Source organism: Stegastes partitus, unplaced genomic scaffold, assembly GCF_000690725.1.
Source record: "Stegastes partitus isolate 25-593 unplaced genomic scaffold, Stegastes_partitus-1.0.2 Scaffold138, whole genome shotgun sequence".
In the NCBI taxonomy this organism is placed as follows: Eukaryota; Metazoa; Chordata; class Actinopteri; family Pomacentridae; genus Stegastes; species Stegastes partitus.
The window spans coordinates 225,445-241,559 of NW_007577869.1; the positions used below are offsets into that span (position 1 = coordinate 225,445).

Below are 16,115 nucleotides of genomic sequence, written 5' to 3' on the forward strand. Positions count from 1 at the left end.
TGACATTTCATTTGCCAGCTAGCCAGTGTGTCAAATCATCATATTCCCCAGTTCACACTTTATGAGCACTGAAGAAAATATCAAGCAAAACAAGACAGCAGCAATTATCACTGATGTGCAACAAAGCTATACTTTGTCCCGCTCAACTAAATCATCTGTGATATTAGCTTTAGCTAGGTCTCAGCTTTAATGGCTTTAGAGTCTCGAGGGTCCAGACTGCAGAGCAACAAACCTGAAATTAAAAAGCTGTCCATCATTTTGACCCTAGTGGCAGAGCAGCATCGCACTCATATTCACCTCCGGATGTGTCTCCTGTTTGTTGTGGCTGAAATGTTTTGTGACTGTCTACATTGAAAATGATAGCAGTTTGTTGAAATGTATAAAATGTGCAACACTAACTCATTTCTATATCGCTGAGAAGACACTGTTTTTCCAAGTACAGCACTTCATAAGCGTCACTTTCTTCCATCTTCATAGCATGTTTGACTGATTGGCAGACTATTCTGATACCTAACAGGACCGCAGCTAGGTGTCAGCTGGAGGTCGCATCATATGAGGTGGGTAACACAACTGCTAAACTGATCACAAAAAATGTTTAATTTCAGTCAAACTTAATAATTACAGACAATTTTTAATTACCTATTTTTAATAAAAATCAGCATTTAATTAACTACCTTAGATATAGAGACAGGAAATTATTTTAATGTTAACACAGCAATATAATACACATTTATCACAAGCTAGTAAAGTTAATTTGGGGTAAACTGATTAAACATCAATAAGATGTGATACATTGACAAACTTAAAAGATACTCTTGAACTTTGAAAATGAAATGCCTCAAAATGTGAGCCTTGTAAAGTTATTTTTATGTGCATGGAGGGAACACAGGTTAAGGTTCAGAGTGGCTGGCCAGGACCAGGTGTCAGCAGAAGTGGACTCTGCACCCTGATGTCAAGTTTGTCAGCCTTCAAAGCAGACTGCCGCTTAGTGCATCGCCTAGGTGGAGGTGGACACAAGTTTGTGGGCGTTTGGCCACAAAACCCATTTTGCAAGGGCAACAGCCATCCCTGCTGGCCGCAGCTTCCACCTGGGGAGGTCTGCAGGTGTTCACAGGGGTGACAAGAGGCCCAGGCAGCAGCAGACTAACCTCCGGAGACCTCCATGGAGTCCACAGGGACAGTGACAGGGTATGGTCAGGGAAGTGAGACAGGCCAGGGAGTCTGATTGGAGTTTGTACATGCATCCACATTGTGTGTTTTCATTTTGTGCTGGAAGCTATCAAACATTCTATTAAATCTTTTTTCTATTTGCTATTGATGCAGCGTCTATCGCTGGCACATATGGCTTTTTTTTAAATTACCCTTTTCTAGTATAATGCCTGTGTTTGAAGCTATAACTGAAGAAAATATTCTCCATGCCTTACGTTTGAAAATATAAAGCTTAATCATTTTTTTCTTTTGTTATTAAAAGCACATCCAGTGGAGTTTTCTTGGAAACAAATATTTACACTCAGTATCCTTGAGGCTTAATAAGTATGGTGAAGGATATGGCTCATTCTCCTGAACCTTTGTCTCCAAGCGTATAGCTAGCCTTCAGTCTAAAAGAAAAAAGAAAAAAAAAAAAAATCTAATTTCAACATTTCATCGTTGTTTCTGTGTAACCCAGCTCTAATGCAATGACAGCTCTTTAAATCGGTCCCCTCTATCAGTAAGCAAAGCACATACACGCATGTACAAAGCTGCATCCATGCCAACAAAATCACACACCATTCTTGTTACTATTCAGACTGTGATTGGTTTGTCCATCATGCTCCCACACTGCAGACAGAGTGCAAATAATAAAGGTCCACAGTGACAGAAAATCAATACTTGGAACAATGCATATTACAACCTGCCCGAAAATCTCAACCTTCCTCTTTATCGTCTGTGGAAAATACAAACCGGTCTTTGCAAATGTAAAGCTGACCCAAACAGGACGCCTTTCATCAGTAGGTTGCTTTATTTCACAGATGACCAAACAGTTATGTGCTATTCTTTTGATGGTGGGCGGCAATGAATCGGGCAAAATCATCAGGTGACAATAACATTTCAGTCATTTTATCTCTACTTGGAAAGGTTACGTCTTTGTACAGGAAATGGAATGTGGCCGACTGCTTGAGCCAACTTTACGAGGAGACAGACAAGCATAAATAGATCCTTTGTCTGCCAAAAGGTACCTCTCTGGCCTGGACCAAAGCTTGAAACAGACTTTTTATTTTCCCTCAAACACCTCATACTCTTCAGACCGCCCTCAGACTTGTTCGAGACGTATTTGTACGTGTGCATGTGTGTGAGGCCTTTGATGTTCAGTAGGGCTATCACCCTTTTGCCCCAGACGCATTCAAGCCTTATTAAAGTGCCAGAAAAAGCACAGCCAGTTCCTTAAATTGAGGGCACGCTTTGCTCAATGGTCAGCAGCAGCAGCAGCAGTAGTCTGTGAAAAGCTGAAGCTAATTAAACCACTTTTCACTTCCATAGTGGAGAAAAAGCATAAACTGTAAAGCCTTGATCACTGAAGAAAACTGTTACTGAAAAATGTGTTTGTGTTCATGGGCTTGAAGTTTGTACTTAACATTTCCATTGATAAACCTCTACTATTGACAATTACTGCTTATTTCTGTCACACCCTGGGGTGAAAGTAACAAGTGTCATTTACTATTTTTATTGAAAGAACATTGTTTTATGAGCATTTTGTCTGTTAAAACTCAGCAGTTTCACTTGTGCGAGAATGGAAGATTAGGCAGAAGTCAAATCAGGATAGAAGAAGGGATCTATCTTCCTGTCTTTGCAAGATGGCGCCACGGATGGCAGCCTCGGCTCTGCGTTCCCTAGGAATTTGTTTTTGTTTACTTACATTGTTGTCTGCAATGCCATCATTTGCACCACTGCACATATATTTTTTTCTGCTGGATGTGCATATTTTTGTATATATTTATCTTATTTTATTTTTTGTTATTATTATTTATTTGACTTTTATTATTTTCTTTCTATAGTTATTCTACTTTATTGTTATTCTTTTCCTTGCTAATTCCTAGGGTGACACCAAAAGCTGGAATCAAATTCCATGTATGTTGTGTACATACTTGGCCATTAAAGCTGATTCTGATTCTGATTCTACAACTACAGAGTAAAGCTCCATGTCAGAGAGGCGCTCTCAGCTGATGTTCTGCACAAGGTCCATTCATTGATGTAGTACCAATGAGGTGAGGTGTTATTTGCACCTGGGTCATGGATCAAGGCTAAAAAATAAGTACAACAATATAATTTCGGTGCTAGGGTTAAAATTAGAAGTACCTTAGTAATTATGCCTAGTGATCCACATGAGGCACACCTACACTGTTGCATGACCAGCAAGTGCATGCTGGACCTTCTAACTATGACTTCTTTGTTCATTTAATAACTTCCACCATCACTGTGGTGTGTGAGGCCTCACTGCTGTTTTTAACAACCCCTGTTGAGACTGCAAAATGTTCATTCAACTCAGAGTCTGAAACAGGTTGTATACTACAGTGAGAAAGAACCAGCAGAAAAGTTGATGTGAAGCCCAAATTGTGGAGGATTCATGCTGCAAAAGACCTGCAGCGTGACGTTCAGGCAGGTCAGTACAACAGCACGTTCGCTGCTTGCTCTAACTCGCTGTCCAGAGGGGAATGTCAACACCCACTGTGGAGCAATGTAGCCCTGTGTGTGCACTTATCTGTGTATAAAAACTCTTTGTGTCTGCAGCTGCTGTGGAGAATACAGTGATGATTTTATTATGCAGCTTAATATTACTACATAAAGTCTACATTGACTACACGAGACTATACGATACTTGTATTTGTCTGAGTTTTGTCTGGGGAATTCTAGTAAGGCTTCAGGAAGGTGACGGTTTAATAAGATTTGTAACTGATAATCAGTCGTATGTGTGTGCATTAACACCCACCCACCATCACCTCCTTGAAAATCAAACGCATCAACATTTAATCATTATATTGACTTACTTCACAAGTAACCTTAAAATCTACTTGAGTGAAATATCTATCTCTTTACTTGAGCACAATTTTCCAGAGTTTTTGTCATCCCTGGTCACACAATATATTGCTAACTGATCTTCAGACATGCCAAAGCCGCCCCTTGGTAAATGTGAATGCACCCACACAGCTTGCTAATCAGGTTTTCGCCAAGCACAAATGCCATGCGGGCTCAGCTGAGTTTATACAGAAACAAATGAGGGAAGCAACAGTAGCCAGTGGCAAATCAATGTCTGCACAGGGAGGCTGATGTTCAGGCACAATGAAGTAGATATCTAATCAGGAAGAAGGTTGCTTTTGTCCCCTGGTCCTGCTCAGTTTATTCCCTTGGCAAGAGTCTGGCGGTGAATTCATTACTTTAATGCATTTTGAAGGAAATGTTACTTTTCAATAATAAGTAGTTGCTTGCCTTTCTGCCTTATTAACGTCAGAAATCTTTTCCAGCCCACTGTTTATAGACATTAAACACTATTAAATCTGAGCAACGTGGCTGTGAAAATAGATATATTAAGAAAACTATTCCCGACCACTGACTGGTAAAGTGAATGACATGGATGATATCGCTGCAGTGCAGTTTTCTCCTGGGAAACCTGCACTGGCATCACACAGACCACCCACCTCAACATTACTGCAAACCAAGCACCCCCCTACCCCTCATGGCAACAATATGCCCCTACAGCAGCAGGCTCCCCCAGCAGGACAATGCAGCCTGCATCACCACAAAAACTGCTCAGGAGTGACTTGAGGAACACGACCAAGAGTCCAAGCTGTTGACCTGGTCAGACTCCAAGGGCCACCCCCAGATGTCCCATATCCTTGTCAGGCCAGAGCCATTTTGAGAACCCACACACACTGGTTGGTATACATCAAAACATGTCAAATACTGGAAAAACTCTGTGCAAAATAATCTTAACTCATGCAATAAAAATTATGTTCAATTCTTCTTACATCTGATCAAACAAAACTTTTCACTAAAATAGTTCAGAAACGTGAAAGTTTGTTTTTAAACTGCAATACATAGCAAACAATCAGCAATTTGATAGAATATTGCAAAATAACAAAACAATGTGATCATATCAAAATGTGCTTAATAAATGATAATCCTGCTTACTCAGGCCTAAAGTGATCACATATACAGACTGTCTGCCTTTACTTACTGCTAAGGCATAAGCATGCACAATATATCGATCAATATTTACTGAAATTTAAGCAGAAAGCACATTCTATGGGTCTGCAGTTAGGAACACAGAAATAGTATGTGATGCAAACCCGAAAACTTCTGAAGGCAACGTTGGATTGTATTGCACAACCTTTGCATACAATATACAATAATGTGGATATGAATCCATCTGCTTCCACAGTCCTTTTTCTATTTTCACTGTAACCCAGATACATACTGAATGGGACATTTTATAGTTTAAATTCAATACACATTTAAACTAGAGATACTTTTAAAATGGAAAACGATGGTGTTGATGTTAATATAAAACTTCCAGAAATGTATTTCACAAACTAGTTAGCATCTTACTGTGGAGACATCGCTTAGCTCTGCATCATCTGCTCAGCTGTGATACGACTGTTGCAAACAACACAGTCAGAGCTGCTCTGCTGGACAAACCATGTAATCAAGCTTTATCTAAATAACCACAAGCATTTCTTTCTGCATTAGGTTCTGTTATAGAAAAAGCTTTTCTACCTGTGCATATACTGTATCTGTGATAGGTTAATATAGGGGCCAAATGGTATATCGTTTATAGCTACAGCTACTAGATGGGAAAAAAACATCTCTGCCCTATTTAAATGTGACCTTCACTGTGTGAAGCTTAACCATACTATACGTCATACAAATGCAATCATTTCTTCTAACATTAGCGGAAGCCCTCTCATTTGCGTAAACTATGAAACACTTTAGACTATATATTGCTGCGCTAAGTACTGTTGCCATAGTAACAAAACGGCACCGCAGCTGGGTTACACATTTAGAGCAGCAGTTTCTTTGATCTTCAAGGGTTCTGATGGCAACGGCTTTGCAAAAGATGCACCTGAGGCTAACATAGAAGTATTTCTTGTGCTATTAGTGAACCAGATAATTTAAAAGCACTAAAAGCAACACTTTGATTTAGAGCTAATGAATGCTTGAAAAGTCTTTATGTTATCATGTGACTGGTTAGCAATTACTATGCTGACAAATTTAGATTAGGTAGCTGTTACCCTACTAGAGGTTACAGCAGGCCGTCTGCAGACAGTAAACATTAAATATATTTGTTTACTATGAGAAATATTCAAATATACATGAAGTGGGATGGAATGTGTTTTGGACAACTAGGACAAGTGGCCTGCTCTTGCAATACACAATGTAAAATACACTATTGTCATATTTTAGTGATAATTGCAATACAGGCAGATATGATGTATTTGTTATTTTATTTTTTCAGTAAATCTGTGCTTACTTCTGTTGATTACCTCCTTGTTAAAGACATTGTTGATATGTTGCAAGAAAAAGGCGACAAAACAAAAATTACTTTTAGTGATAGATGCACTCAGTACATTGTAGGAAAAAAAAGAATTAAGCATTAAAATAAAAATGCCATTTATGTATAACCTAAATGCCTATAGTTGTCCTTTAACCATCATGTTCAGGTTGAGAGATGATTAGAAGAGAGAGAAGAATGGCTTTGAAAAGGGTTTTAGTTATAAATAGCACGAACACAATCATTTTTTTTCCTTACTATTTTGAAGTATCTTTGTTCCTGTATTGTACCCATTTAATTTAAAACAACACTTAACCTAGAATGAGAAACTGTTTTTTATGAAGAGGGGAGAAAAGCATTAAGTTTAAGGCTGATGATGATGATGCTTGATGATTGCGCGGTTATGTAATACATAATAAATAAATAAATACATGCAAGCTTGCCGCACGCTCCAAAATAAGGAATCTGAATATTCAGTTCAATCATGTGAAGGAAGCTGATGTAGCGTTAAAACTGGGTGGTTCTCTCTTACCAGTTGGCAATACAACACAATTCTCCTTTATTCTATTTATCTATTCCTTATTCTTGTTTTTATGGTTCCACTCTCCATTTTGTTTGATCCTGTTCATTCTTTTTCCTTAATGTGATATGGCATTTTTGTTACTTTTCCTATTTTATTTGGATCAATTAGTGTTTGTTGTGTATTGATTTATTTAGATTGAAATTCTGTTTGTGGATTTTTAATCTTTTACTGTGTTTGACTTTATTTTTTACTTTTTGCTTCTCTGGTGTTCTTTCTATTTGGCCTATAATAATAATAATAATAATAATAATAATAATAATAATATATTGTAGCTTACGAGTCTGAATGCATCATTACACCCACTTGCAAAACTCTGGAGAAAATTATTTGGGAACTGCATCACAGGATTGAGATTCCCTTCCTTTTCTGAACCATTACCACAGGAAAACTCACTCATTGCTGAACAAAGGTCGGACAGGGACATCCATTCTGCCGACAAGCACAGCTGCTGCCTTTGCTCTATTTTATTTGAGACAAACTTTGCTTTTTCTGTCTGCTTCCTTGCTTCCATATCACAGTATCTTCTGCGACACGTTTATTTTAATTTATTTTTAAAAGTCCATCAGTTGACAGAGACTGCATTGGCAGCAATGTAAAAAGAAACCACAACAAACTGGTTAATTTGCATTTTGAAACAAACATATTGTAATTCTCTGGCTCCAGCATGTGGCTGTTAAATAATTGTCTCTTTTGTTCATCTTCCATAAGAGTAAATTGATTGCATTTGGGTTTTGGGCTGTTGAACAGACAAAATTAGCAATATACATACAGCTTTAGAAAAATGGGGAAAGACATTGTTCACTATTTACTGACATTTCTATACCAGACAATTTACTAAGAGGATGAAAACGACAATATTAGATGCAGCTCCATATAACCTGAAAGAATGACTTTTTACCATATTACCCAATCGCATTACAAATACTATTTCAACAAAATGTGAGACTCTAAAGGCATTGATTGCTTTCATGGTGTGCTACATTTCCTCCTTCTGGAGCCAAATCAGTAGTTTTGTATTCCAGTACCAGAAACCACTTTAGTGAATCAACCTCTAGATGAACCCGCTATGTTAAATTATCCATAATGCAGTAGAATAGTCAAGGCTGTGACTTCAGTGGGAACCAAATGTTCAGCAAAGAACTGCTAGAGAGGTCCAACGTTCAAATGGAATCACTGAGTTAAAAAAAAAGAAAAAGAAAAGAGAACAACTGCAGGATAGGGATTACTGAGCCTCCATGGGAATGGCTCTGAGGTAATAGACTGAACCTATGGGGAGATAAAGCTGCTGCCTCAACTCTTAGCATTTAGCAGCTGAGATAGTTCCATTTATTTTCTTCAGATTGTGAGGTTTTGAGTTCTTCCAGTAAAAGGTTGCCAGGAGGTCAGCTAACCAGATATAGCGGGAAAGTGTTGAAAATGTTAGACATGATGGATAAGCGCTGCTGAGGAGAAGTGAAAGGTGACTTTGTTCAAATGGCAAAGGGGGAAATGTGAAACCACGAAAAAAAAAAAAAAAAAAAACTCAATGCAGGGGCACAAGTGGCCAAAACAATCCCAATGTTCCACTGTGAGCACAATACACAGTGACTTAAAGAAGCAGCCTCCACAGCAGAGCTCTGAACAGCTGAGCTGCACAGCCTGATGCGTTCCTCATTTTGGGAGACTGCAGACTTTTCGCCACCGACACACAATTACAAATCTAATTAGCGAATACAGATACTATCAGATGAAGAGTTCACAGCTTCCGCTTAAACTCAACTCACTGCTCTGTCCTTCCAGATGTGCTGTGGGGTCCCCTCAAGTGTACTACTCAGTTAAATATTAATTAAAATTTAATTAAAGTTTGTGATGATTTTAGGAAACCACAGACCAACAAACGAGGATACGAGTAAGTCAAATGAAGGATACTTTACCACATGAGGTAATGTGGTTATCACACATAATGAACTCAGGATGAGATTCTGCTGAGTTCATGCAGACAGCTGGAACTGCCTGAGGGAAATTACTTGTCAAATGCACAAAGAAATTATCCACAGCGTTTTAGCATCATCCAAAAATGGCACTACCTTTCTGTCTTACCAAGATGCGATCAATGAGTTGGGCAGGGCCATCGCTGCCATAAAGTGGTAAAGTCTAAAAAGTAGCATATGGTCTTGGCTTCTCTAATCTTGTCCAATAAACAGAGGCACATCTGCTGGAGGGTCATCAGTAAAGCCTACGGCTAAACCAGTGTCACGGCAGACAGTAGGAAATTAAAAGCAAAGATCCTGAGGAGAAAGCCATCCTTGTCGGTACAACAATGCTGCTGGTGCACAGTAGGCCCCAGAGACAGAACAGAAGTCAGTGCAGAAAAGATTAACCTAAATATAGCTTACCACTGTTTCGCTGAAGTAAATCACATTTGTTTCTATTTTAAGAATAGATCTAAAGAGACGATAACCAAAACAGCACACGTAGAAGACATCTGCAGTCAGTCAGATTTTTCTTTAAATATATTATCTTTGCATTCTCTTAATTTGAAAAATAAAGAAAAGACAAGTCTTCAAGCTCCTTTCCAATCTGTTTCAAGAAAAACCTCCCTTTGTGCCACTCCGCCTGATCTGTCAGCAACAAGCACCTCATTCAGCAACACTTGCATCCATTTACACCGCTTATCTAAAAATAAGCAGTAAATGAAATACAGTTCATTGTGTCATTGGTGGACTGTCAGTGAACTGAAGTGTTAATTAATCACCGAGGGGTTAAACAAAAAAGGGGGTTACCATCTGCTTTGATCATCCCGCATACAGCATGCCAAGAGTGTGTGAAGGACCTGTGGGACTGCCCAGGGCTCCGTGCTGCTGCCTGCCTCGCTGCCTCCTCACAAAAATTACACACACAACCATCTACATATGCTACTGCGTAACTCTCAGCGGACCATTTCATATCGCAGCCCAGCTACCACTGAGACCTGCTCAACTCCCAATCCAGTATGATGGAGCGCACGGGGACAACTTGCAGTTTTGCAGCGCAGTAAATCTCACCTCACTGGATGGGGATGTCATACTGTAATGTAATAGTTCCGCTGGCTGGACGGATATTAAGCACAGTTCCATGACAATGTGCACCACTTCTTTGTGACACGGGGGAGCTGCAATGTTCTGCATGAGAGCCATTAGTGAGAAGAGCTTGCAACAAAAGCTGAAACAGTGTGTGAGGGTTGGCTAGGGTGACACTATCCTGCAGTCACAAACATATGCAGGGAAAGAAAATGGTCTAAAAGGTCACCATCGAGGCAGATCTGACCCGTTTACCAGAGCTACTTGTGCTTTCAGAACACAGCGTGTTTACTATGTTAACAGTGGAAATATCCAAAAATCCAGTGGTTTGATTATGCTTGCTTTGGCTAAAAGTGCAGAGATGCTTTGGAACAAATACCTCTGCCAGAAAATACATGGCTGACGGCTAAATCAGCATCTCCACCTCACGGCCACTGCTGCTCACTTCGCATCAGCTTTTTTAGTTTTTCACCAAACTGGAAACTTTGTCACCATGGGCACTAAGAACAGAGATGGAAGCCCCGTTTCATCTTTCCTATTTCTTTGGCCAATTAGAAACCTCCGCCCGCCCACAGAGCCTAGATGATATGTTGATTCTTGATCATGAGGCGATTAGAGGAAAACAGTGCTACTGCTGCCATGGGAATAAGGCTTGATTCATGAAAAAGAAAAACCAAGTAAGCAGGTTTTAAAGATGTCATGCTGAGAGGTAAAACCCCTCTTTTTCATCTGGTTTTTCCTCATTTTGAAATGTGAGGAATTTAATAAAGCCCCTATGGTGCTTCCCTCATGTTATTGACTTGTGTCTGACCCAGACCAGCATCTTGGGTTAGGTTTTGTTGTGTGTTGACTTGGTGGTAGCATTGAAAACTTGAGCATGTCAATGTACAAGCATGCACTGAGCACTGATGTCACACTGAGGGAAAACTACAGCTGTTCATTGTCTATTGTTCCAGCTGAAACACTCAACAAATTCAGCAGTTGGAAATTGGAAAATACGCCCATATTTTAATCATCAGATGAGCAATCATCATGAGAAATAGAAGTGAGACTTTTTCTGCAGATTACAAAGCACAGACAACATGACTGTTTCTGTGTGTGCTGCAGCACTGCTGAACTTCGCTTAGGACAAGTCTTGACACACCAAATACTGACGTGAGTGTTAAACACACTCTCACACTGAAGGATTTACCTTTCCCAAGAATGAATGGCAGCTATTCAAACAGAGCTCATTAACTCTGCAGTCAGTTTCAATTGACTACTACGCTTAATCTTAATTAAAATTTCAAGATAAAGTATACATTTGAACTGTGTACACTGGCAGAAACTAATTTCGGTTTTAGATAAACATTGCAGCACACGTGTGTCGTCTCTTTCAACTGAAAAAACTGCTGGTTCAGAAATATAATGCCTAAAACTGCTGCCCTACTTGAGCAATATCTGTTAATCTGATAAGAACATATTGGTGTATCTTGGCTTTGCCACACTGGTTAATCCAGTTGCACCTGGTAACCAGTGAGAACTGCCATTTATTCTCCAGATGGGTGACAAATTAAAGGAAAAACCAACATGAAATGTCCTATTCTTTCATTTGGCGTTTTGATGTTGGTGCTGGAGAATGCTGTCTAATACGTCGGTCTTCCAAAGGTGTTCAATTTGATTAAGATCTGGAGACTGTGAAGGCTATAGCAAATGGTTCTCATCATTTTCATCAAACCATCCAGTGACCCCTCCTGCACTATGGATGGGACCATTCTGGAAGAGACCACTCCCATCAGAATGTCAGTGTTTCATCACAGGATGAAGGTGATCACTCAGAGCAATGGTGTATTGATTTGCAGTGACTCTTTCATCTCAGGGGGGCAAGTGGATCCAAATCATGCCAGCAAAATGCCTCACATAGTACAAGTGATCCACCAGATCCCCTCACTGTTGGGGTCAAGCATTCAGCTCTGTACTGTTTTGGTCTTGGTGTAACCTACATATGCACTCGCCCACTTGTCTAGAACACACACAGATGACTCATCTGACCACAGCACTTTTTCACATCTCTGTAGTCGCTGTGGTTGTCCACCACTGAGCTCAAATGTGCATTCATCTTTGTAATGAGGGGTTCATACAGTGCAAACCTACTATAATACAACTCACTCTGTATTTGTTGGCTTACTGTTCTTACTGACCCAGTGTAATCATCTCCGTCATTGACCTTCTCGGCTACCTAATGCAGCATTGCTCTTCCGTTTGTACTCATCTAATGCATGAGCATGATGCTTATCAACCAACGTTTCCAGCTCTTTTTAGTCTGTCCTGCAGATCTAAATGCAGACAAGCCAGTTTGAGGAATCTTTGTGACTGATGCTCCTGCCATCTGTGCCCCAACAATGACCCCTCTTTCCTGGTTTTCTCTTTTCCTTCACAATCAGCTGAGCCAGCCCAACATTGTTCTACATGACACAGAGCATCACTGAACGGTAACTCCTGCATTCCTAATGGTCCTCCATTCATTTATTCAGAGTTTTCCTTTAATTTGTCACCCCTCATTCTGAGTGACCTGTTGGTATTTTTTCCAGTAGTTTAATGAAATACAAAAACTTGAGAGAACTGCGAATTAAAAAACCCCTGCTAAACTGTAATGTTGACTAATGACAGAACATTTTTGACCTCCCCCCTTGCCCAAAAAAAAAAAAAAAAAAAGATTTGCAAACGTGAAGCTCTGGCTGCTAAATAACTTCACAGTTGCTGGGTGGGGTGTCGCAGCTAAGTCGTTAAGACGGTTATGGAGCAACACGGTAAAGAAAATACAAAACAAATGAACGGGTTTAATTTTCTAATAATACAAAATAATCCCCAGCTACACGTTACAAAGAAACTTGTTTTTTTTTTCTTCTTCGACAGCTTATTTTAACTTCCTTTCTCCAGCGCATGCTTCAAGAAAAAAAAAATCCCATAAACTAGCGCGACTACAAACAACTTATTGACCACATGAAAAGCCTGCTCTCGTAAAAAGCTTCTCCAAACACGCAGCGTGAAACGAGTTGAATTTCAGGCTGCAGTTGATTCTTAACTCTCCAGGACGGACACGAAACAAAGCGTGAAGCATCTTAAAACTGTACAACTGCACTTCGCGGGAAGGACAGTGGGAAAGAGGCTTTAGAAAAGCAAAGAATAATATGCGTAACTTACAGCAGAAAGCGGAGTGGTGTCCAGAGTTTGCTTCAGAGCGAAGCTTGAGCTGCGGTTAGTGACGGCTCGGTGTGGCGGCTCTGCGCGTGAACAAACACCGGAGCAGCGCGCGGTCCGGGGGGGCCGGGCAGCACCGTAACGCCCGGAGCTCACTGCAAGACGCGCAGCTGAATGCTGCTACCGTAATACTCAGATTACAGTTTTTCTCTGTCGCTTTGGTACATTTCTCGAATCATCCTTGACATTTGCAAAACAGTAAGTGCATTTCTCAAAACAATTCGTACGAATGGCAAAACACCACGGATTACCTGCAAAAGGCAGTTACTTGCTCGCTCAAAATCCTTAGTTCATCTTTCAAAACTAAATATCTGTGTCAATGAACATGGCAGTGCCATCACAATGACAAGTCCCTGTGTCAATGTGTATGGATAAGACAAACTGCTTAGTCATGTTGTCAGTGTAACAGTGTACTCTGGAGGGATGTTCTGATGTAAATTATGGCTTAAGTTTTGATGACAATTATTGTAAATTGTAAATTGTGAGTTACACCCCTTAGTGAATGCGGGACATTGATTGCAAGAGACTGGACAAGATTCACATTTAGACTTTTACTCTTTGTACTGTAATTTGTTGACAGACCATGTCATTGCAATACAGAAAGGAAAAGAGCACTGCATAGCATAAAGCAAAAAACAAAAAAAACAAAAGTAGAAATATGTACATAGGATAATTTCTTTAGGGAAAACTGTACATGCAGTGCTGTAGGAATTACAGTGCAGTCTTCCTCTATACTACCAGTTGATGGTTCAGGAGATGCATGTTTGAGCTATTTCAGAAAACTGGTTGATCATTGGTTGATCTATGTAATGCTACACACATTTCCCTTCGTTAGAGAAAGTCAAGATTCACCTGGGAGCAGCTTACCAATTTAGGATAGATTTAGAAAAAAAAGTCTAATGGAAATGTAAAGAAATATGCTCGACATATTCTGACAACTTGTTCAACCATTTTGCATGTGAAGACTTGTGCGATGAACTAATGCCTAAATGTTGTGGGGTGTAAGACTATTCAACAGAGACCCATTACAGTACATTTTGATCAACATGACAAAAGCAATTGATAATGTAGAAAACAGCAGAGAATTGTACATAATCATTTGCATGGATGTACCAAAGCATTTAGAACTTGTTCAAAGAAATGAGAAACTGCTTTTTTGATGTGCACAAGTGACACAATGATGTAAAGATTGAGCAAGTAGTTTTGAGAATTTCAATTCTGATCTGAGAAATGTATCAAAGTGACTGAGAAAAACTGTAACTCCACATTGTAAACATGAGTGAAGACAAGAAGTGATCTGATTTTTATTGTAAGTTAAAAACAAAAAAAGAAGTATTAAAATGATAGTCACACAGTGAGATGTACAAACATATAAGATAAGATATGCCTTTATTATCCCACAGTGGAGAAATTCATAGTGTTGTCAGCAGCAGTACGCACAGATACACACATACTAGAAAGAAAAAAATACATGTAAGAAACAGTGCAAACATAAGTAGAAATGTGTCGCATAAGTATGTTCCCACTGCGAAGCTGGTATCCAACAGCCACAGCCTATTGTTTTATCGCCAAGCCATACCTGGAATCATACTTTGGTAAACAGAATATAAAAGATGGAAATACTGTCCCGGTCTGAATAGAAAACCTGCATTGTTTCTAATGACCAGCAGAGGCTGATTCCTTTGGTTAACTGAAAGAAGTCTCTAAAAAAACAACTTTACTTCTTACTTTTCTTAATAAGTTGATGGTCTCAATTGCTAGTTTAATGTCTCTTTAAATACAGTATAGCATTCATTTTGTAAATTATGGTCCCATTTATATTAAAATACACTATAAAGAAAATTGTCTTTTAGGGTGGGGCTACCTTATGATTGACAGGTTACTATCACATCTGTGTGTAGCAAACCTTGAGCTCTCAGTCAGATCTACCACTTACTCCTTCCATCCAGTTTCAAAAGATCAAGGTGGCAATGGTCCAATTCCAAACTCAAGGCTTCAAAATGGTAGTCCACAAACCAACGGGTGGCATCAGACATTCTTTACATGCAGTAAATGTTACTGGTGGAAATAAATTTATACGGGTGACTCACCAGAGCCTCTGGGGGCTCCTTCCTCATTCTGACAGGTGCATGGTTTAGTCCACTTTCACAGAACGGTCGACAAAAGTTTGTCTCTAAATTTAGTAATTACATTGATGTCAAGATTTTACTTGAACTTGAAAGCAATCTTGTAGCTTTGGGTTGTTTTTTCCCCAAACAGCTATGTCAATCAGGATACCTAAAGTGAAAAATAGCTATATGGAGTGCAAGAGTGAAAACAGTCAGAGAAAAAGGATGTGTTTCAGAGTGGTTTAATATTAGTAATTGCATTGCTAGATAATACAGTGTTATGATGCAATGCATTGCTGCCACTCGTAACTCATTATTTTAAAAGAAAATCTGTTCTATTTGGATTTCCTCGTCACATCTGAAATGTCTTTCAGGAAGGATTTCAGGCCTAAGGAAGATTGATGCATAAGAGAGAATATTGTTTTCGTTATCTTCTTTCTGACCACATTTATCATCTCACAAACACCGCAGATTTATCTTGCAATCCTTTCTAAGAGGCTTGCCACATCAGTTGGAAAATGAAAGAAGCGACGTACCAACTGAATAACTCCGACCGAGAAATGCTGCACACTCACTGATGCATTAGCAAACTTTTGTAATATAATTTAATATCAGTTAGAGGC

At 39.4% G+C, this 16,115-nt stretch overlaps 1 protein-coding gene across 1 annotated transcript in view; it reads right to left on the reverse strand.

Moving 5' to 3' along the window:
• LOC103355223 (tumor protein p53-inducible protein 11) overlaps positions 1–13,414 on the reverse strand; it is a 38,763-nt gene extending 25,349 nt beyond the window's left edge. Inside the window, exon 1 of the mRNA XM_008278924.1 lies at positions 13,328–13,414. The gene's annotated coding sequence lies outside the window, so the exon portion shown is untranslated. The remainder of the gene's footprint in view (positions 1–13,327) is intronic.
• Between the last annotated feature and the right edge of the window lie 2,701 nt (positions 13,415–16,115).